The sequence below is a fragment of the Rhinolophus ferrumequinum genome, chromosome 6 (assembly GCF_004115265.2).
Source record: "Rhinolophus ferrumequinum isolate MPI-CBG mRhiFer1 chromosome 6, mRhiFer1_v1.p, whole genome shotgun sequence".
NCBI lineage: Eukaryota > Metazoa > Chordata > Mammalia > Chiroptera > Rhinolophidae > Rhinolophus > Rhinolophus ferrumequinum.
This window is the reverse complement of record NC_046289.1, coordinates 96456909-96479194: the sequence shown is the minus strand read 5'-3', so window position 1 is coordinate 96479194 and position 22286 is coordinate 96456909. Positions and strand designations below refer to the sequence as shown.

Sequence of the window (22286 nt, the reverse complement as noted above, 5' to 3'; positions counted from 1 at the left end):
TCATACTCTCCACGTTTACTCCCCTTTTGTTTTCCCTTAGAGCTCAGTCAGGTCTCTGTGAGAGATGCAGCCTCTCTCAGCTGTGCTAACATGAACCCCACATGGGCCGCAGCGTCCCACAGAGCAGCAGCCCCTGGAACTGGGAACCCCAGCAATCTGAGCCTGACAGCCCGCAGGTGGGCAGGGCAACGAGGTCATTTCCCTCTCCCCCCCAATAGAAAGTCTCGTTGCACTGCTTCATCTTGGAGGCTCTGGGTTTTACAGCATTTAGAAAGGTGGCATTTCTTGCAGCTAGGTACCTGACTTGAGTTGTTAGGTAACCAGAAATCAATGCTTCCCTAGGGAAGATGGGAAGGCGGCTTCTGGGATGGAAGACTGTTACTGAGACAGCTGACAGAACCAGGAGGTGGACGACATCCCTGCATGAGGTACTGTTGAGGAAATCTAAGACCCTATTGAATGTCACTGTATTTAATGAACAATCTCCATCTGATCTGAAGGGATCCTTTATGCCACATTTGCACTTTGCACTGCCATAGTACATCAAAACTAAACTCTTACCCAGCCAATGTTTGGAGGCAGATTTACTGGGCCAGTCTTAGCACCGAAGATGGGCCTGAGGAAGTAAGGAGGTAACCATCACAGACTCCTAGTCACAAATGCAGAGAGTGCATCTGAGGGTCGCCTCTACACAAGCCCCCCAAATCCCACATTCTTCCACCCTCTCCCCTTTCACGGAGGAAACAAAGCATTTCCACTTGGTACTTAAGCTCGGGGAGAGGAGAGGGAGGTGGGACTAGCAACTACTATCAAGTGAAATGCTTTTTCCAAAACCCATTAGTATGACCAAATGGAGTTTTTAAAGAGGTTCTCATAGACATGTTATTAAAAGACACTGAGCAGTAGGACTCCTAAATCAGAATGAACTTCTCAGGTGCTCATAAATGTACAGAGGCATGGGCTCAGCAGTCCTCGGTGCAGCCTGGCTGGATTGGCAGTACACCTGAAACAACCCTAGTAGGACAGCGTTGTAAGAAACCAGCCAGTGCATTTTCCCTCTCAGTAATCCCTTCTTTCCTGCCTGCCCCCACCCTGCAATGCTTCTAAATGACCTTGATGATTACAGCCAGAGAAGAAAAGACCCAGCGATCAGCAGCACGAAGAGAGTAAGGGTTTCTTTAGAATTTGAAAATTTGGGCTTTGTCTGTCGAGAGCCAAAGTCTGGCACATAGAAAGCAGAGGTATAGTTTATACTATGGAACATGAAAAAGGTGCTATGACCTGGGAACTATCTTTTCAAACCAAAGGAAATGAAGAGTTTGCATAGCAGGCAAATGAGGGAAGTACTGAGAGGCAGTAACCAGAGATTAGGCCAGAATGCTCTGGCCGGGGTGGGAGCCGTGGAAACTCCTGATCTGTTTAGCAGCCTGAGACAGAAGGCACCTGCAGGCTTTGTGGGGAAGCCCTTGTCCCACATGGCACCTCACCAGGACATGGGCGCGAGATGTCAAGGTGGAGGGGCCCCCTGGAGTGCCAGTGGGTGACCCCAGAGGGGTCTTTGTGGCACTTTCGGCAGCAGTTACTACAAGGGGAGGAAGGCAGCCAGTGAAATAGAGCAGGCAATGCTCCCTTCACCAAGACTACACAGAAGCCCCCCCCCCACTTTGGGGAGCCAGGTCACCTCCAGGGAGAGGAAGGGGGAGAATCCTGACTGAACTGAGGATAAACCCCACATTGATGATGTTTAACATGACGTGTCTGAGCATCTGAGTTTCCTGGAATTGACAGTTTTCCTGCAGCAGCAGAAATAGAGGCTCATGAACCACGCTGAGTTGTACAAAAAATCAACTGCATTTTGCATATCTGAATTGTGATTACAAATTATAAATCTGAAACACAACCTAAGCATCATTAACTAGGAGACGGATGAGCGAGTTAAATTATGGTAAATATCAGAGTACACAGCGGGGTGCTATGGCTCTGTTTAAAAGAATGAGGCAGATGTGTATACACTGATGCAGAAATGTTTCCAAAATACAGTTAAGTGAAAAAGAACAAGATACCGAAGACAACACAGGATATCCATGCTAGCGTTTGTGTTGAAACAGAAAAAGAAAAAAATGTATACAATATATGAAAATGCATATGTATGCCGGATATATTTCTGAACCCATACAAATGAAAGGTTGGGTGACGGTTTCCTTGGGAAGCAGACTTACAGGGGTTGAGTTAAGGTGGATTCATTTCTTATCATTTTGCACCACTATACACATTTTTTTTTTTTTTTGCCTTCTGCATGGGCTTTCAGTATATGAAAGTGATATAAAAAAGAAAAACACTAAACTGTTCTCCACTGAATTTTTTAAAAAGTGACTGTTTGTGGATGTGGAGAGGATCCTAAGACACAAATGCAGGTCCCTGCCATCTGACCTGTCCCTGAAGCTGCGTCTGCTGCGTAAGCAAATCAGAAGAGAAACCAAGTCAGTCAATGGACTACTTAAATATGCAGACATTATGACTGGACATACAATACTCACGTAGAAATTGGCTGTGAGCCTCAAAGACTGAGGGGACAGAAATAGTCTGGGGACAAAACATTCTTCTGAAAAATCAACGTACATAACTGAAAAGTCATAGACTCCCAGAAAGATTTTGGATCAGCCAAGGCCATCACCAGCCTCATGACCAAATGGAAGCTTCCTTAAAGTTGAATATGGTCGGGCAACATAGTCTCTGTAAGGAATAGCTATGATTCTGTGATACCCAATCCAGTATTTTCAGCAACGATATATTCCCGTCCCAGGTTGTCTCACAGCATCCCTACCCATCAAGTAACCAAGACACGTCAGGAACCTCATGCACTTTTTTTCCAGAGGTTATTCAATCAACGTTTATTAACGTACAACTTCCTTAAAAAACCCTAAAGGAGCGAAAATGCTAGAAAATTAATAGGCATACCTCCTTTTATCGCGCTTCATTTTACTGTGCTTTGCAGATAATTGAAGGTAAGACTCTCCACCAGCAAAAATATGATGACTTCCTGAATGCTCAGATGACGGTCAGCATTTTTTTAGCAATAAAGTATTTTAATTAAGATATGTACATTGTTTTTAGACATATTGCTATTGTACACTTAATAGACTACAGTATAGTACAAGCATAACTCTTTTAAGATTTTTATCAAAATATGACACACAATATTATATTAGTTTCAGGTGTACACAATAGTTATTCAACAGTTATATACCTAAAGAAGTGATCACCGTAAGTCCAGCAAACATCTGACACTGCACCACATTGTCACAATATTATTGACTAAATTCCCTATGTGGTACATTACAGCCCCATGACTTATTTGTTTTATACCTGGAAATTTGGACCTTATTTCTCTTCCCCTTTTCCCTTTTGATTTTTCAATTAGCATTGTCATTCAATATTATTTTATACTAATTTCAGGTATACAGCATAGTGGTTAGACATTTGTATAATTTACGAAGTGATCCCCCCTGATAAGTCTAGTACCCACCTGGCTCTATACATAGTTATTACCATATCATTGACTTTATCCCCTACACTTCACTATATCCCCATGACTACTTTGTAACTATCAGTTTGTACTTAATCTCTTCACCTTTTTACCCTGCCCACCAAACCCTCTCTGATTATCACCGTGATAAATCTAGTACTCCACTGACACTATACATAGGCATTATAATATTATTGACTATATTTCTTATGCTATACCCTACATCTCCATGACTATTCTGTAACTACCAATTTGTACTTCTTAATCCCTTCCCCTTTTTCACCCACTCCCAACTCCCCTCCCATCTGGCAACCATCAAAATGTTCTCTGTATCTATAAGTTTGTTTTCTGTTTTGTGTGTTTATTTTGTTCATTAGATTCCACATGCAAGAGAAATCACATTGCCTCTGTCTTTCTCTGTCTGACATACTCCACTCAGCACAATACCCATCAGGTCCATCTATGCCGCTGCAGATGGCAAGAACCCATCCCCTTCCATGGCCGAGCGATATTCCATTGTATATATGCACAACCTACTATTTATCCACTCATTAACTGATGGACACCCAGGCTGCCTCCACATCTTGGACATTGTAAACAGTGCTGCAATGAACATATGGATGCACACGTCTCCTCGAAGTAGCATTTTGGGTTTCTTCAGGTAAATACCCAGAAATGGGATTATTGAGTCCTTCTCTGTGTCTTGTTATAGTGTTTGTTTTAAAGTCTATTTTGTCTGGTGTAAGTATTGCTACTCCAATTTTTTGGGTTTTTGTTTGTTGTTTTTCATTTTCATGAAATGTCTTCTTCCCACCCCTTTACTTTAAGTCTCTGTGTGACTTTCCATCTGAAGTGAGTCTCTTGTAGACAGCATCTGTAAGGGTCTAGTTTTCGTAACCATTCAGCACCCTATTTTTTGATTGGAGCATTTAACCCATTTCAATTGAAAGTAACTGTTGATAGATATGTAGCTATTGTCATTTTACTATTCATATTTTTATCTTTTTTTTTCATCTTAAGAAGTCCCTCTAAGATTTCTTATAATCCTGGTTCAGTGGTAGTGAACTCCTTTAGCTTTTTTCTTGTCTAGAAAGCTCCTTATCTGTCCTTTGATTCTAAATGATAGCTTTGCTGGGTAGAGTAGTCTTGGTTGTAGGTCCTTACTTTTCATCACTTTGAATATTTCATGCCAATCCCTTCTGGCCTGCAAAGTTTCTGTTGAGAAATCAGCTGACAGTCTTATGGGGGCTCCCTCGTAGGTAATTAACTGCTTTTCTCTTGCTGCTTTTGAGATGCTTTCTTTGTCTTTAACCTTTGGCATTTTAATTATGATGTGTCTTGGTGTGGACCTCTTTGGTTTCATCTTGTTTGGGACTCTGCACTTTCTGGGCTTGTATATATATTTCCTTTGCCAAGTTAGGGAAGTTTTCCATCATTATTTCTTCAAATAGGTTTTCAATTCCTTGGTCTCTCTCTTTTCTTTCTGGTATTCCTAAGATGCAAATGTTGGTATGCTAGATGTTGTCCTAGAGGCCCCTTAAACTATCCTCATTTTTTTGTATTCATTTTCCTTTTTACTGTTCTGCTGCCTTACCTCTTAAATCTACTATTGATTCCCTCTAATGTATTCTTCATTTCTGACTGGTTCTTTTTTACATTTTCTATCTCCATTTTTATGTTTCCTCTCTCCTTATTGAAGTTCTCCCTGAGATCACTGAACATCCTTATAACTAGTGTTTTGAACTCTGCATCTGGTAGACTGCTTATACCCATTTAGTTTAGTTATTTTTCTGAAGCTTTGTTCTGTTCTTTTATTTGGGACATGTCTTTGCCTCCCCATTTTGGCTGCCTCCCTATGTTTCTATGTATTAGGTAGAGTTGCTAGGCCTCCCAATCTTAGTAGAGTGGCCTTATGTAGTAGGTGTGCTATGGAGTCCAGTGGACAGTCTCCCTGATCACCAGAGCTGGGTGCTCCAGGTGTGTCCCTAGTGTGAGTTGTGTGTGCTCTCCTATTGTAGTAGAGTCTTAGTTGCTGTTTACACATCAATGGAAGGTGCTGACCTTCAGGATGACTTGTTGTGAGGACTGGCAGTGACTATAGTGGAGAAGCTATAGTGCAGGGTCTGACCCTACAGAGCAGGGTTCACTTTAGCAGGGCTCTGGTGCCTGCTCCTATGTCCCTGGCTCCTTTTCTGCTCCTATGTCCCAGTGCTGGAGCTCAGAGGGAGTGAGTCCATCAGCGAGTAAGTCCATGCCTGGGTCCTTTAAGAGGAGTACCTGTTTCTCCAGCTGTCTTCCCTCTCACTCAGCTAAAATTTCCACTGGTTTTCAGAGCCAGAAGTTGTGGGGACTTCTTTTCCTGGCACTGGGACCCTGGGCTGAGGAGCCTGGTGTGGTGCTGGGACCCCTGGCTTCTCCGTGGGGATCTTCACAGCTGAGATATCCCTCCCAATTTTTAACCACCATGTGTGGATGTGGGACCAGCCCATTCTGCGTCTCCAACCCTCCTACCAGTCTCGAGGTGGCTTCTTCTGTATGTCCTTAGTTGTAGGGCTTCAGTTCAGCTAGACTTCAGGCAATTCTCAATGATGGTTGTTCTGGTAGTTGTAATTTTGATATGATCATGAGGAGTTGAGCAGAGCGTTCACCAACTCTGCCATCTTAACTGGGAATTCTAACTCATGCACTTTTGACTTCTTTCCCCTCTGGACTTGTCCTTCTAAACATAGTCCAGGTCATTACCCTCTGTAATGCAGAGTCTCAGATCCTGCTCCCTGCACAAGAATGCAGGATATGGTGAGGCCAAAAAAGAACAACAACAGAGCCATAGATAGGGGAATCATACCACTATATTCTCGATGGTGGCTTGTTGAGACACAGAAGCAAACATCCACCAGTACACCAATGAGGGGTCTTCCTGCACCCCATCTTGCTGGCAGCTGGGGGAGACACAGGAAGTAGGATCAACACGATCTGCAATCCACAATCCACTTGCTAACCGCAATCTGCACTTGCTAGCTTAGTCACAGCAGTTGTATCAGTGGCCAATGGCTACCCGAACGAGCATCTTTCCACGTGAGGGCGAGAACCTGGAAACTGCTTTCCTGGCTCTGTCCCCACACTCTTTATTTCAAAAAATCCTCATGGCTCATCTCTGCCTGGAAAATAAAATTCAAACCTAGATAGTTTTGTGGAACATTTGATTTGATGCCTTCCATCATCTGGTCTCAAACTATCTTCCTAGATTCAACTCCAATCTTCATCTCCTTCCCCATCTCCTGCCCCCAACCCTATACTTTTTGGATCACTCACCATTTCCCAAACACACTGAGCTCTTGCGCCTCCCAGACTGGAATTTTGCCCTACCTACTTCTGAATCAGTCTGACCTTCCAGGACCAACAAAAATAGTGCCCCCTGTGCCACCCCCAGGCTGCCCCCACACAGTCAGTGCTCTGGAGAGGCAGTCTGCACCCCCTGTGCCATAGTGTTCCACTGGATCTTGCTACTGTTGCTGAGTAAAAGGCCTGGCTCACTCACAAGTCTTCTAGACCTTTAGGGCAAGGATTGTTAGTTTATTCCTCTGTGCATAACCCCTGAGACTAGCAGAAGGTCTCATCCAGAGGCCCCCTGCATATGTGTTGAAATAACACATATGAGAGACCATAGCTTAATTGCTCAGCATTTATAACCAATGGGTCGATGAAAACTTCCTATCTGGATCAACTGGTAGAGATGAAATGGCTCTGAGTTCTAACAAGCAAGAAATCAGGGCAGCCCCACACGTCTGGGTGGGAAGAAAAGGGAGTCGGTGAAATTAAAAGTCAGTAGCCACTGGCCACCTAGAGCCCGAATTCCAGGAGAGGAAGAATGGGAGGGAGCAGCAGCTGAAGTGCAGAAACCTGTGTTCATCAAGGAGCCCCACCTGATCCCAGGCGAGCTGGACGGAAAGGAGTCTGCAGCCTGCAACTGGAGAGAGAGCCCTGTGTTCCTAGAACCCTCCCTGTCCCATTACGATCACCTGCCAAGGGGAGACAGGATAGCATGTGCTAAGTTCAAAGAGTCTGTGAGCAAACGGTTTAGGTCGAATGCATCTGTCTTCTTGGAAGTTCAGAAGACTGAAACTGTTGCCAGGGCTGTTCCAGGCAATACATTATCTGGGGTCTACAGTAGACAAGAGGAAAACCCTGATCACTTAGGGAAACAAAAATTAAGATGATGAAAACAAAAGCTTTCCTGGTTGCCTACTGTGTGGCACCCACGGTCACATACATTAGCTGGTGTGCGCAGACCGGCTGTTGATCCCCAGCAAGTATTTAAGGTCTGCACATAAAGACCAGTGTGAGAATCAGCTGACAGGTTTGCTCTGAGCCTTCAGGGAGAAGGATCTCCAAGGCTTATAAGCGGGGTGGGCAGGTGGAGATGGGAAGGAGGGACACAGAGGGAAGTAGTGAATTTGTACTAATAAAGAGAACGGAGAGAGGTCCTTTCACAAATGGATTCAGGGGCACTACCCGGAGCGAAGAGGCAGGAAACCTAGCAGAAGCAGCAGAAATGTGGTTTTGGAGCAACTCCGGTTTAAAAGCCCCTTCTGCACCAGGAAGCTGTGCCTCAAAAAGATCCTACCCTCAGTAACCCACTCGCTGGCCACCCAGGAGGTGAGGATCCCCTGGGCTGCGCCCAACACACCTTTAAAATAAAACCAAGATCCTGGGGCAAAGATCTGGGAGGTTCCTTAGATTCTGTCTCTAGATATTGCCATCGAGCTGCTTGTCCTTGTCTAGAGGATGGTGTTTGAAAATCAGCCACACATTCAAGAACAAGTCATCCCAGCGCTCACCAGTGCCGCTGTGCACCCGAGGCTCTGGGTTTCCAGAACTGATCTTCGGGTACCTTGTCCAGTGGGAACCAGAGGGGTGGAATAAGGACAAAGGAGCGGGCATTCAAGGAAACCAAGTGCAGATCCACAGAAAGCAACAGTATGTGGGGCTGCAGGCGTGCTACTTACAGTTACGAGGCTATTCACTGTACAAGGACATCTGGATGCTGAAATCCAGTGTGTCCTCCCAGTGGGGAGATGAACCTGGCCTGAGGAAGGGCTATCTTGTTTGGATTCACACAAAGGTGAAGAAGGAGCCAGTGAAGGGCCAACGAAGAGGCATTTCCAATGAAGGCTGAGTTAGAGAACTCAGAACAAAGAAGGTGCTGGCCCCATCCTATTTTGTGCTGGGCAGGGCATTCCTGAAGGTGAGGAGGGTAAGAGATCAAATGGGACAGGCGCAGTAACATGGGATGGCAGAAAAGGTCTAGGCATTCCGTCAAACAGGCTGGATCACCACGCGTTACCTGTGTAATCATGGCTAAGTCACCCTCCATCTCTCATCTCCAGCAGTGAGGTGAGGGTTACAATGCCTTCCTCATCTGGCTGGCACGTGGATTAAATGAAATAATGCAGGTAAAGTGCCTCGCCCAGGGCTTGGCCCTCAGTGGACACCCCATAAATGGTGCTTACCGCTGTTGCAAAGGTGAGAGCCACAGAACCGCCAACCTCGACACACGTGAGGGTCACTGCAGAGGCAGCCAGCCAAACATGGGCGAGGTGGGACTGAGCGGCTTTGCAGGAAAGAACAGTAAATGCTTTCATTTCTCCAGCGTAACGGAGAGCAGCCCTCTTGGGAGTCAAACCTGCTGCCGGTGTGGGTTGGAATCGGAACCTAAGCATCCCTCCAGAACTACAAGGGTTTAGGGAAACGAAATGATTTTACCTGTAGGGCAACGTGCCTGGTCAGGGCAGGTGCTGACCAGCAAATGTGAGCTCCTAGTCCCTCTCCCCTTGGGATGCTCAAACAGTGCCCACCCCAGAGGCTGACCCCCAATAGCCTGAAGCAAACTAAAGAACTATTTTCTGTAAGTACTGTGGAATTCATGAATGCAACAGTAGTAACAACTGTAATGCAACTTACATTTCTTAAGCATCTTTTATGTGAAAAGACTATGGAGGAAGCAAGGGTATTTCTTTCATATTCTGGACATCTCACAATTCTGAATTTTTATACCACTTTCTAAGTACCCACTTACCATATATCACTTCATTTTTTTCTTTGTCATAAATACGAAATATTTAAGTATAATAATCATGTGTGAAAAGTGATGCATAACTTCCTTGCATTAGAGGAAGTTATTTAGGTGTAAGTCTGTCATTCTCAGTAAACTGAAGTTGAAAGAGGGATTTGTTCTATAGTTTTACCCCATCCCCTAAAATATTTAGCGTCGTGTACTGAAATAAATTCAGTCTTCAGATAGTGACGATTTATTGAACAACTGCCAAATGTTTTATGCATGTTATCCCATTTAACCATCACTGCAAAAAGCAAAGGGGGTCATTACTCCTATATTATGCATCAGGAAACTGAGTCGAAAAGGCATTAAACAAGCTGTCCAAGCTAGGAATTCTGTGTGACCAAATATTATTGTAATATTAACAAATGTTACTGAATGAATGAATGGTAAGCTCTTAAGGAGCTTAAACAGCTGCAATACAGTACAGCTTATAAATACCAAATGCCATTGACAAAGCATTACAAGGACAGACTGTTTGGAATGAGAATTTACTGGAAGGGGGGGGGGGCAAAAGTCTCCCTCCAAATCCAGAAAGAAACGTTTTCAGCACTAGCCCACAATGAACTGCGTTCCAATCACTGAGGAAAAGGAAATCTTAGCTGCTGCTGGATCTACATGGCCCACAGGGGACCAAACGTTTCTGGATGGAAAAGATTCATGAGAGAATAAAGAAAATAAGGTGTGCCTGGAAGTCAAACCATAAAGACAAAAAAGAAGGCTCTAGGGGCAAGGCTGATCTTGACTTCGGCCTGACCTATGGGACATTAGGGTGGGAACGGAGTCGGGGGCAGCAAGGGAGAATAACACAGTGGTGAAGAGCAAAAATCTGGAGCCAGACTCTGCTTCCAATTCTACAACCTACCAGCTCTGGGACACGATGCTCGCCACTTACTCTCTCCAAGTGCAGAGTCTCTCTCAAATAAAAACAGGAAAATATGATACTTCATGCGTAAGAGTTCTTTGAAGTTTAGCTCAGAGCCTTAACCATAGTATATTAGTTTCCTAGGGCTGCAGTAACAAACTACCACAAACTTGGTGGCTTGAAACAACAGAAATTCATTCTCTGAGTTCTGGAGACCAGAAGTTCAAAAGCAGTATCAGTGGGCTGAAATCGAGGTATGAGCGGGGCCATATCCCTCAGGAGGTTCTAGAGGAGAATCCTTCCTGGCCTCTTCCAGCTTCTGGGGGCCGCCGGGGTTCCTTGGCTTGTGGCCACATCGCTCCAGGCTTCAAGGCCAGCATCTTCACACCTCTCTGTTCTGTCTTCACATCACCTTCTCCTCTGTGCGTCTGATGCCGAGTCTCCCTCTGCCTGTCTCTTCTAAGGACACTCATTTAGGGCCCACCCGGGTAATCTAGGATAACTTCCGCATCTCGAGATCTTTAATCACACCTGCAAAGTCCCTTTTCCCAAATAAATTAGCATTTTCAGGCTCCAAGGATTAGGATCTGATATCTTTTGGGGGTAGGGGGCATTATTCAACTTCCTACACAGTAAACCCTCACTAAACATCAGTTGTAATTGCTCGTTAATGTCCACAGAGAGGAGCCAACAGAACTGTACGTGCCGGAAAGGGTCTACGGATGGACAACAAAGTGCCGCTGTTATGTTAGCACTTTACCAGGAGAAGCAACAGGGAGGCCACAGCAGTGGTCCCCCACCAAGCTCTCTCACATACGAAGTCAAACAATTAAGTTTGCGAACTCATCCTAGAAAAAGTGCTATGTATCTCATTGCTGAATATCACTACGGTCACCTTCCAAGGACTCCCCTTGGGAAGCTATGCACCTACACCAGTGCCTAATCCACCGCTCAAAGCAATTTTGGAACTCTTTTTCTGGAATGGCCATCAGAGCTGTTGTTGTATTACCCTTGATGTCCTGAATGTCATCAAAATGTCTTCAAGATTTCCTTTATCTTTGGATAAAGAAATAAGTCACTGGGGGCCAGATCAGGTGAGTAGGGAGGGTGTTCCAATACAGTGATTTGTTTACTGGCTGAAACTCCCTCACAGACAGTGCCCTGTGAGCTGGTGTATTGTCGTGATGCAAGAGCCATGAATTGTTGGCAAAAAGTTCAGGTCGTCTAACTTTTTCACTCACCCTTTTCAGCACTTCCAAATAGTAAACTTGATAAACTGTTTGTCCAGTTGGTACAAATTCATAATGAATCATCCCTCTGATATCAAAAAAGGTTAGCAACAGTTTTGCAACAAGTTCCCGTACTTAATGGTCAGGCCTCGTACTAGTAAATTACCTGGATCCACATTACAGGCCCGGAGTGGCAATGGGAAGAGTGGAGACACTGGGGTCCAGCAAGCCTGCATTCAGGTGCCACTCTGCGCCTTACAGGAGCAGGACTCTGGGACATTTTCTCCCTCAGACCAGTGTCCTTAACTGTAAAACGGGGCTGCCTGAAGCTCAAACACACATGTAAATGATGTGTCACGTGGTCAGTGCTGGAAAAATGATAGTTGTTACTACAAATGAATCCACAATGTGTGCACGGAGGATGAGTAAAGGAAATGACTGTAACAGGAAACGTCCCCCTCCATCCTTATGTGAAGGCAGCTCAGGCTGCTACCAGGCAGGCATCCAAGGAGAAGTCCTAGGGGTCCCAGATACAAAGTTGAGATCCCCCTTCTGGGACACACATATTGTAGTCAGGCTTTTTCCACAGCCCATCGTATCTTTCTTCTGGAACCCAGAGTTATGAATGACTTGGAGGAGGTTCAACATAGCATTCTTATGGCAAATGTGATCTTTGTTCTGATAACTAATGAAATACTTCTGACACTTAATGAAATGCCACAAGAAATGAACAAGGGCTCTTTGGAGCCTTGTCTGAGATCAGAGTAACTCAAGCTTAAAATCTGGCTCCAATCTTTTCTAATCTACAGGCAGAAACGTACATACCAGTGGGCCCAGCTCCGCTACAAACTTCCCCGCTGAACAGGGCTAGAGTTTCCGATTTAGAAACCAAAGCATATTAAAACCCCGTTTATCTGGTTAGCATCAACAGGTAACTTCTTGTCAAACAACTCAGGGACTAAGTGGAAATCCTGCTTCCGAAGGTAAAGAAACCAAACTTGCCTTGCAGGAGGAAAATAAAAAACACCAAAAACATGCAATAGACATTTCAAACAGATGTACCTGCTTTCCCTGCTAACTGCCCTGCAGCGCCAGGGAGGTCTTCCAAGGAGAAACACAGACAGGTCAAAGACTCCCCTTCTCTCTGCCATGTGGTTTCTGCCCCCCTGTGTGTAACAAGACTCCCTAGGTATCGACTGAGGGTCAGGAAACAGGCATGTGCCTTTGTAAAGTTTAATCAACGGCAAGTTTTCCTATCCCGCATCATGGAGCCCACTCGGCTCCAGGGGCCCCCAGGACAGAAATAACATATTGCTCCAGAGTTATTAATGATGAAATGCAAATAGCCTCCAAGAAAGTGCGCAGGAAGAAGGAACTGAAAAAACAAATGATTCCTACCCGAAGCCAGGGACAGTTCCCCAGGGAGGCAGGAAAGGGTGAGTAAAACCTGTGAACTGAGCCTGATCCTGTCTGTCCTGTTTCGAAACTAACAGCCCTTTCAAGCAAAAACACACACACGCAAACACATACACATACATATGCATGGACACACACACACACACACACACACACACATGCACACACGCACACACATATAGAAAAGGACACAAGGCTCTAAACCCAAAGATAATCAGGTCAATGATAATAAAAGAATCAATGTTGTTTTTGAACAGTGTCTTATGTTTTTTAACTACTTTTACAGCTGTTACCTCATTTGACCTCTCAATGGGCCTCTGTGGTAGACAGAGGACATATAATTATGCACATTTTATAGGTTAGACTAAGTGATTCCCGAAGGCTGTCCAGTTAGCAAATGGTGGTGCTGAGACAGGAAGTGGGGTCTAATGACTCCCAGCCCAGGGCTTTCTCCGAGGTAAGAAATACAAATGCTTTCAATAGAAAAGGGCCGAAGCCCGAGGGAAGACCAACAAGAGAAGGTCAGACGTGTGGACGACACTTTTAAGAAAAACTCATGTTATAAGACAGAAGTCTAAACAGAGGGACTTAAAAGGTAGTGTGATGTTGCAGCATCTAGAAAGAAGAAAAACCATCACATTCCAGAGCGTGTTTGAAAGCATGTCTGAGGACTGCATCTCCCAGACACCTACTCCCCTTTCCAATACTCGGGATGGCAGAATGGTGGTGGGAACATTTTACACAGCAATTGGGCCTCAATAATACATCAATATCTAGCAAGAGACCTTAACGAATGGAATAGGATCCCTTTATTTTATAAATGTGTAAACTAAGGTCCAGAGACATGAGGTGACCTGCCCAAGATGAAAGCATTGGTGAGAGCTGGAAAGTTGACCCTGGACTCTGGGCTTGGCACACACAGCTCTTTTTTCCACCCAGCTGCTTCGGGCACCTGGTCTCTTTGAATTCATTACCATCACTGTCTTTGGTTAATACCACCTGCCCAAGGAACACTGAAGGGTAGGATGGGATGCGTGGTTTTTCTCTTCTTTTTTGGGGGGGCGGAATACTGCAAATTTCCCATGGATAACAACTAGACATGATGTGGGGAAGTGGCCAGGGGTCCTGCTAGCACAGAAATTGTCCTGTTCCTTAGGTTCTTAAGACCCCAAAATGCAAGCACTATTATGGTAGGCTGGATAATGCTCCCCCCGACCCCAAAATGTCCACATCCTATTCCCCAGAACATGTGAATGTTACCTTATGTGGTGAAGGGACTTGGCAGATGTGATGAAGGTAAGGATCTTAAAATGGGGAGAGCCTCCTGGATTGTGTGAGTGGCTGCGGTGTGATCAAAAGGGTCCTTACGAAGAGGAGCTGGGCAGGTGAGAGTTAGCGAAGGAGGAGATGACAGAAGCAAGAGGGTCCCAGGAGCAAGGAATGCCCCCAGCCTCTAAAAGCTGGAAAAGGATACAGATTTTCCCCTGAAGCCCCCAGAAGGAATGTAGCCCTGATGACATCTTGATTTTAGACTTCTGACTTCCACACTGTAAGAGAGTACATTTGTGCAGTTTTAAGCCATTGGATTTGCGGTAAACTGTTATGGCATCAAAGGGAAACTCATACACCTACTACAGAATGAGAGGAACAAGTCTTCACTGCCCAGTCAGCGAACCCTGGCCTCATGAGATGTGCACAGCCAAACAGAGTGAAAACCACAGGGGCCTGAGGCGAGATTTAGACCCACGATGCACTAGATACATCGTTTTGCTTTAACATGGAAGAGCTGGTCATCCGCGTTTACAGGGATTTCTTTCTCAAAGAATTCCTTAGGACTAGTCGATAGGCCCTCCCTGGAAAGGAGCCTGTGGACGTCCCCAGTGTCGCCTGGACACTGCCGCATATACAGCCTGTGCTCCGGCCCCACCAGACCATGTATAACTTCTAGGACGTGACAGGCTCGCTCGTGCCTCCAAGACTCAGCCCTTGCAGTTTGCTGTTTAGGAAATGTCCTCCTCACTCTTGGGTGCTGCAGAGATCCTCCTTCCTCTGAGCAGCCTTCCTTGGCCCCCCGTCCTCTGTCGTGTCCCTCTCCCCCCCACACCCTGGGTAGCCCTCTTTAGAGAGCGCTGGGAACTTGGTCTTGTCAATGTCTGTCTGCTTGTCTTCCTGCCCCCACCCCACCACCAGCGCGAGCCCCCTGAGGACAGGAGACTTTCTTGTTCCTCTAGTGTCACCAAACCACCCCTCATCCATTCCAAGTACGTCTCAGCTCTTTCCCCCCTGAGACGAGCAGAGTCCTCCTTTAAGGACGTACCCTCCACCACAAGGTGATCTTGATTTCCCCAGAATGAGCTCCTCCTCTGCGCTCGCCCCACAGGTAGAACATTCAGGACCACACTCCATGTGGTAGTTTCCCTGGGCTGTTTCTTCATCCCACATGGAGGTCCTCAAAAACACACCTCCTCTACCTGCCTATCCCTTCTGTGTTTAGTTTAGCACAGTGCCTGGTTCACCGCAAATACAGGAGGAGTGTTGACTGAATTATAATGAAAACAAAACACACAAAAGCAATACCCAGGTCATCTCTATTAATTAAGCCCTGCGATCCAGAGACAGCGCTTCAAAGCAGACACGTTTACGTGAAGCCTGCGTGCACAGCTAGGTGGTGTTTGTGCTGGACTTCCCACACAGACTGTGGAGTTCATGGGGGAGACGGTTCCAGAGGGTTCTGTATCACTAAAATCGTTGGGGGGAATATCGGAGAAAGATCTCACGTCTCATCTCAGACAGAGAGGAGAGGTCTTAGTCTACCAAACTGAGCTTAATTAACGAGTGTTACCTTTAACTTTGAGAAAGGCTTTCTAGAAGTGCAAGTCTGAGAGGAGCATGATACAGATGGGATTAAACCCTGCCTCTCCTGCCTTTCTTCTGAGTGACCTGGAACTAGTCAGACATTTTCTCTCTGACCCTCGAGTTTCTCAGCCACAAATGGTAACAGTACAGGTCTACCACACGGGTTGTGATGAAACTGAGATGGAACGCTGCGTGGGAAATGCTGCCAGGGAGCCTGGCATGCGGAAGGCAGCCTGCCATCTTTACTGAGTGTTTGTGAGTTGCCCCACACTGCAGGCATTAGCAAATTCATAGCAACCCAATGAAGCAGATGTACTATTATCCCCATTAGGGAACAGCTGAGCTACGCCAGCAGGACACACGACTCGGACGCCGCCGAACAGGGCAGAAAAGCCAGGCCTGTCTACGCCAGCGCTGAACTCCTCACTTTCATGCAATTCCCAGCCTCTCGGGACACGTTGGCTCCCAATCCCCCATCCTCGGCAGGTCAGGCTAATAGACTGGAAACAAATAAAGACCAGTATTTCAAAGAAAAAAATAACTGAGAACCGAGCACAAACTGCTCCTGGGATGTGGCTCTTCAGCCTCTGGAAGAACGTCCCTGATGCAGGCAGACTCCCAACAGGACACCAGCGCTGCTTCTCCAGCGCTTTCTGGGAAGCTCGCCCTCCATAACTTCTTTGTGACACCTGAGGGATATGACACGCTCCACCCAACCCAAACAGTGGCTGTGCTTTTCACAGTTGTGACGTTCATCTCTCAGGCTCTGACAACTGTCTCCAGTGGAGGAAAGTTCCAGCCTTGGCAACGCTTGCTGGGGGAGAGGTGGAGCCCCCCTACCTTGAAAATCTCTGAATTAAAGCCACCAAGTCTTCCATTCCCCCGATTCCAGCCAGTTCACATGAAAACGATCAGGAAAACTGGCCACTGTAGGTGAGTGTAAGGAAACCCCCTGGGAAGGAATGCCTACCTGTTAGCGGGCTCTTTGGTGAACAGTGGCGACAAAGTTACCTGCAGTCATCCTCAATGGCAGTGGCATCTGCCCTCATACCCTGACTTTGTGGAAGCTGAAGAGGTCTCTCTACAATTATGGGCTTGGATTCTGGGCAGCAGGGACTCTCTCTGCATGCTGTTTTTGCTATATGTTTTAGGAATGGAAGAAACCCGTTTGGTTCTGGTGTCATATAAGGGAAGGTCCTACAGTAACAGCTGTTCCTTCCAGCTCCCTCCAGTCTGCAGGTGTCCATTCCAGAAACTGAGGCGTAGACTCTCCTACGAGGTCGGACTATCTCCAATGTCACGGATCTGAGTTGCTGCAGGGCTGCACGCACTGCCGACTCTCCTAACACGCTCCTCTCCCCACCCTTCTCCTTCAGCCATCCCAGGGCCACAGCCTTGGGCATGGAGAGAGGGAGGACTTGGTTGAATGCAGCTATGGAATCTATGGCCAGGACCTGCAGGCTGAACTCCCCGTCCCTCCGTCCGGAACCTCCCCAGGCTGCCACCGCTTTTACTCAGCCCCCAGGGAAGGCCACCCTTTGTGGAGAGCTTTTCTGAGCAGAAGGGCAGAGGGCAGGGTGCCCAGGCGCTGGGATCCCGGCTGCACCCAGGCTGTGCTGCCCAGAGGCCTGCCCTCCTGCACTAGATCTCAGTTCCTGGCTCTCTGCCTTCCTGTGGGGTCCCAGTCTTCCACCTCATCCTTCCTGACCCTGACGGGCACTCTCTCACACACCCATGCCCAGCCTTTCCACCCATGCTGGGAGTTAGAGCTATAATTTAATGAGCACCTCCTATGGACTGGGCAATATAACCACAGAGGGTGCCAAAAAAATGTGTACACATTTTAAGAATGGAAAAAACTGTTATTAAAATTGTAATACAGTGAATGACGCTAGTTTTCATTTGATTAATGCCATCTGTTTTTTCTTTCTTTTATTTTTATTGGGGAATACTGGGGAACAGTGTGTTTCTCCAGGGCCCATCAGCTCCAAGTTGTTGTCCTTCAGGCTAGTTGTGGAGGGCGCAGCTCAGCTCCAAGTCCAGTCACCGTTTTCAATCTTAGTTGCAGGGGATGCAGCCCACCATCCCATGCGGGAATTGAACCGGCAACCTTGTTGTTAAGGGCTCCTGCTCTAACCCACTGAGACATTAGGCCACCCATGGTTAACGCCGTCTTTTGAGCGAACGTCGTACTACACATTGCTGCCATAATTCAATTCAACTTCGGAAAGTAATACATAGATAACATCTCTTAAAATGTGCACATTTTTTGGCACCCCCGGTATATTATTTCATGTAAATACATAACAATCCCATGTGATAGGTATTATTATTACTCTCATTTGAAGGATTAAGCCCCTGGGGCTCAGAGATGTTAAGTAACTTTCGTAAGCTCAGGATTTCTGGGAGAGCTCCAATAAATACTGACATGATTTTTTAGAGTGTCATTTGTAATGTGCATGTGTGTGTGTGTGTGTGTGTGTGTGTTCATGAGATAAAGGTCTGATATGAAAGCAAGAGGACTCAAGAAGTTTCCGGATATAGTCCAGCTAAGTAAATTCTATGTATTCATCAAGGATGCATTCCAGGCCTACCTGCTCTGTGCAGCCTCCCTAACTGCTCCACTGCACCAGGATTTCCCATCTTCCTGAACTCTGGTCACAGGTTCACTCTTTTCTACCATGTGCAGTCTTTCGTGGGTTTGCCATTCATCCACTACCACAGTGTCAGGCGCCCAAGAACAGGGGCTGTGGCTTCTCATTTTTCTGAGCCCCCCTGGTGTCTAGGACTAGATGCAAAGATTTCCCAGGTTAAGAATGCTACACACTGCAAGGAACAGCTGCAGTTCATTTGAAGCCTTCACTAGCAAATCCCACCCACTTTGCAAGATGTGGCTTAAACTGTCCAACCCACAAGCGCCTTTTCCAACCACGTCTCCTGGTCGTGAGTGGCCTCATCTACAAAATACCCAATTCAGTAAAAAGAACTTTAGTGCCTGATTCCCAGAGAGCTACCTAGAATTCTGGTTCCGGTGCTGTGGGAGTGGCTGATCTTAAGCAAGTCCGATCATTCCTCTGAGCCTGTCTCCCTCCCATGTTACAGTTCATGGTTGGATGAACTGTAAGTGTCGTAATGCATCTGATGTAGTGTCTGCACAGAAGACACGCCCCACAATGGTAGCCACTGTCAGTGCCATTACTACTTCATCACACTGCCTCATAAGGAAGGTGCGTACGTACGTGCCTTTTCTAACTTTCTAGAGCAGTGGTTCTCAAACTCTGGAGTACGTCATTTAAAATGAAGTTATCTAGGTCCCACCACAGGCCTATAAAACAGAATCCCCCTTAGGCAGGGGAGATGGTGAGGACTAAGCAGCTCTACTTTTAACCAGACTCCCCACTGCACCGCAAGTGATGCTGATATGTGTTCACCAAACTCGAAAAATTTTGCTAGGCTATATTCGATTCCCAAATTCTTTTCCATGGAAACTGGAGGTTCCAAAGGGATTCCCAACTGTCGCTGAATTGGAATGATATCGTTTTCTGAGCACAGTTCTTCAAGATTCAGATGTTGGTTTGGGATGTGACCAGAGTGTTAAGGTTTCTAAAAGATGGGCAAAGCATTCTAGTGGGCAGCCAAGGTTAGAAGCCACGGCTCCCCATGGATCTAGACACCAGGTTTTCATAGTGATGCCTCTGAGACTTCAACCAGAGCAGCTCAGATTTTGTCTGTGTGACAAATGGAGCCCCCATCTAAGACCGACTTTGCACAAAGGATTCTTATGCTTAAAAAAAAAAAAAAAAAAGTTTGCAAACAGCTGCTCTAGCCGGTCAGTAAGAGCCCTGAGGCCCCACACCTGGTTTTCATACCTTTGTGTCTGTCCCACATAGTAGATGCTTAATAAATATTTGTTGGAAGGTTCAATAGTTTTGTTTTATTTGTTATCTGGCTCCAGTTAAGTTTTCAGTTGCCTAGCATAACAACCTAACAGTTTCTTAAACATCTAAGCCCTAAGAGCCTTCGCCTCAAACCTCAAACCTGAAACAGAGAGCGAGGCAGACAGCCATCCAGAGAACATGCTGACATTCCTTGTGGGGTCACATATACTATGCAAGTTCCTAATGACTGATAAATATAAGCAAATGTGATTTTCATCAGCCGGGAAGAGCGTGACATTTGTCAGCAACACAGGTCTCCCAGGCTAATATTTGGATTATTTCATCTGAAACTGTCAAATTACAAGAGCATGATAAAAACTCGTAGGAACTTCATAGTAAACAGTGACTGGCCCCCTGTCAATAAGTTAGAAGAAAAAAATGTCCTGTTGCCAAAACCCATGGGCCGGAAAGCCCGCAGCCCAGGCCTGCAGCCAACGAGAGCCTGTTCCCGGAGCAGCTCTTCTAGGTTCTCGACCACAGAGGCTGGGAGGGAAGTCCCCGCATCCTCCAGGGATCTGAGTCGGCAGCATCTTCCAATCTCCGCTTTTCCACGGCTTTAGCATTCCGAGTGGCCACTTAACATCTTAGGGCCTCCGATTCCTCATGTGTGACCTCTGCTTCCTCAAGTCCTTAGAGCCATGACTGCCTGGGTTCAAATCCTAACTCTTCACATACTAGCTGTGCAGCCTTGGGCAAGTTACCCCATTTCTCTGGGCTTCCATTTCCTCACCTCTAAAGTGAGGATATTAGCATCTATCTCACAGGGTTGTCAGTGTAAAGTGACAGGAACAGTGCCTGACATAGAACAACCCATCAACAAACCTTAGCTATTATAAATCTCCCATTCTAAAACACAGAGTTTCAAAAACTAAGTTTTTGTCTTTCCTTTTCTTTTTTTAATGTTTTTCTCAGTTTGGTGTCAAAAATCATTGGGCAGCCAACCTGACCTTAACAGACTATTAACCTTAACAGGCTATTGAGGGTCTCTTTTATCCTACGTGATGTGAACATTCAAATATTTCACTGCGGAGGTAATCATGTGTTTGATTACATGAAATATGCCCTGACTTACCTTTCTAAAACCTGAACAGCTCTGTATTCTAAAACACACTGGCTATCAGCATTTCCAAGAAGGGACCGGGGAGCTATGTTATATGGGGTGCGGTCAGGATGAAAGGGGACAGCATATGTCAACTCCTCAGCTTTAATAGCAGACTTTCAGTCCCAGACTGACACTGGAGGGTACTCAGGTTTCTACGCAGAAAGAGAGAAGGCAGCATGCTCTCCCAGCTGATCCCTTTCCTGGCTTTCTCACCGACAGGTCATGCCAGGCCTCTGAACTCTCAGCGATTCACTTCTCTCTTCCATCAACCCCAATGTGGTTCGTCCTTCAGAAGTCAGCTAAATCATCGTCTCTGTGAAATGGTCTCTTCTCTCCTATCTCTTGCTGACCAGGTCATGAGCATGTGGCTGCAAGGGTGGGTGGGCGGCCTGTCCTCTCAACCTTCAGGCAGTGGCAGTCACAGTCTACAACACTGGGCTGGGGACTCTCACGCAGCATCTAGCCACAGTGGGTAAGGGTGGCCGTCAGTGCTCATATCTGAACTGCCAGTGACAAGAGGGGCGAGGTGGCCCCCCTCACACGCTCACCTGGGACGGGCATTAACTTGTCTTGACCACTAAGTTATACATTTCTTAAGCACAGAGAGCATATCTTACACGTTTTGTTCTTTCTGTAAATTTGTTTGGCTGTTATTGTGAATGCTTTAGTATTGGTATTTTTTCAGTTTCTATCATGGGCCTAGGGTACCCAAGAAATACTGTTGAATGAAAGCTCTAATCTGTAAATATCATTTGATTCATTCACTGACAACCTCTTCTCAGGACCTATGTCCCCACGTTTCCCATGGGCACTGCCTAGTTTGGCATATTTATACTAGCCTAGCCAGGGAAGCTTTTTAGGGCTATACAACTATTTTAATGCCATTTCTGGACTTTATATTTTATTAAGACTCCAAAAATTGTCTAGGTCCTTAATTAGACATAGCCTCAAAGCGGTGTGCTCACTCAAAATACTTTGGAGAAACTTTCTAGAAAGTCCATGGAATCCTGAAACTTACACCCTGGGAGCATGTAACACCGCAAACATTCAATTTGTCCAAGGTTTTGAAACTCCTATGAGCTCTTGGATTAAAAGGCACCTAGTCTGGGTCCTCAGCTCAAAGCCACACAGGCTGGGGCCAGGGTCTCCCTTTCCCTCAGCGCCAGGAGAGAAGCACTGGGACAGAGATCCCCCCATTCCTGGTCCCCTCCTTCACCCCTCCACAGGGCCTCCCGAAGG

General features: G+C 46.2%; 1 protein-coding gene across 1 annotated transcript in view; it reads right to left on the bottom strand.

The window, feature by feature from the left end:
* THSD4 (thrombospondin type 1 domain containing 4) overlaps positions 1–22286 on the bottom strand; it is a 585321-nt gene that overhangs the window by 481191 nt on the left and 81844 nt on the right. The window lies entirely within an intron of this gene.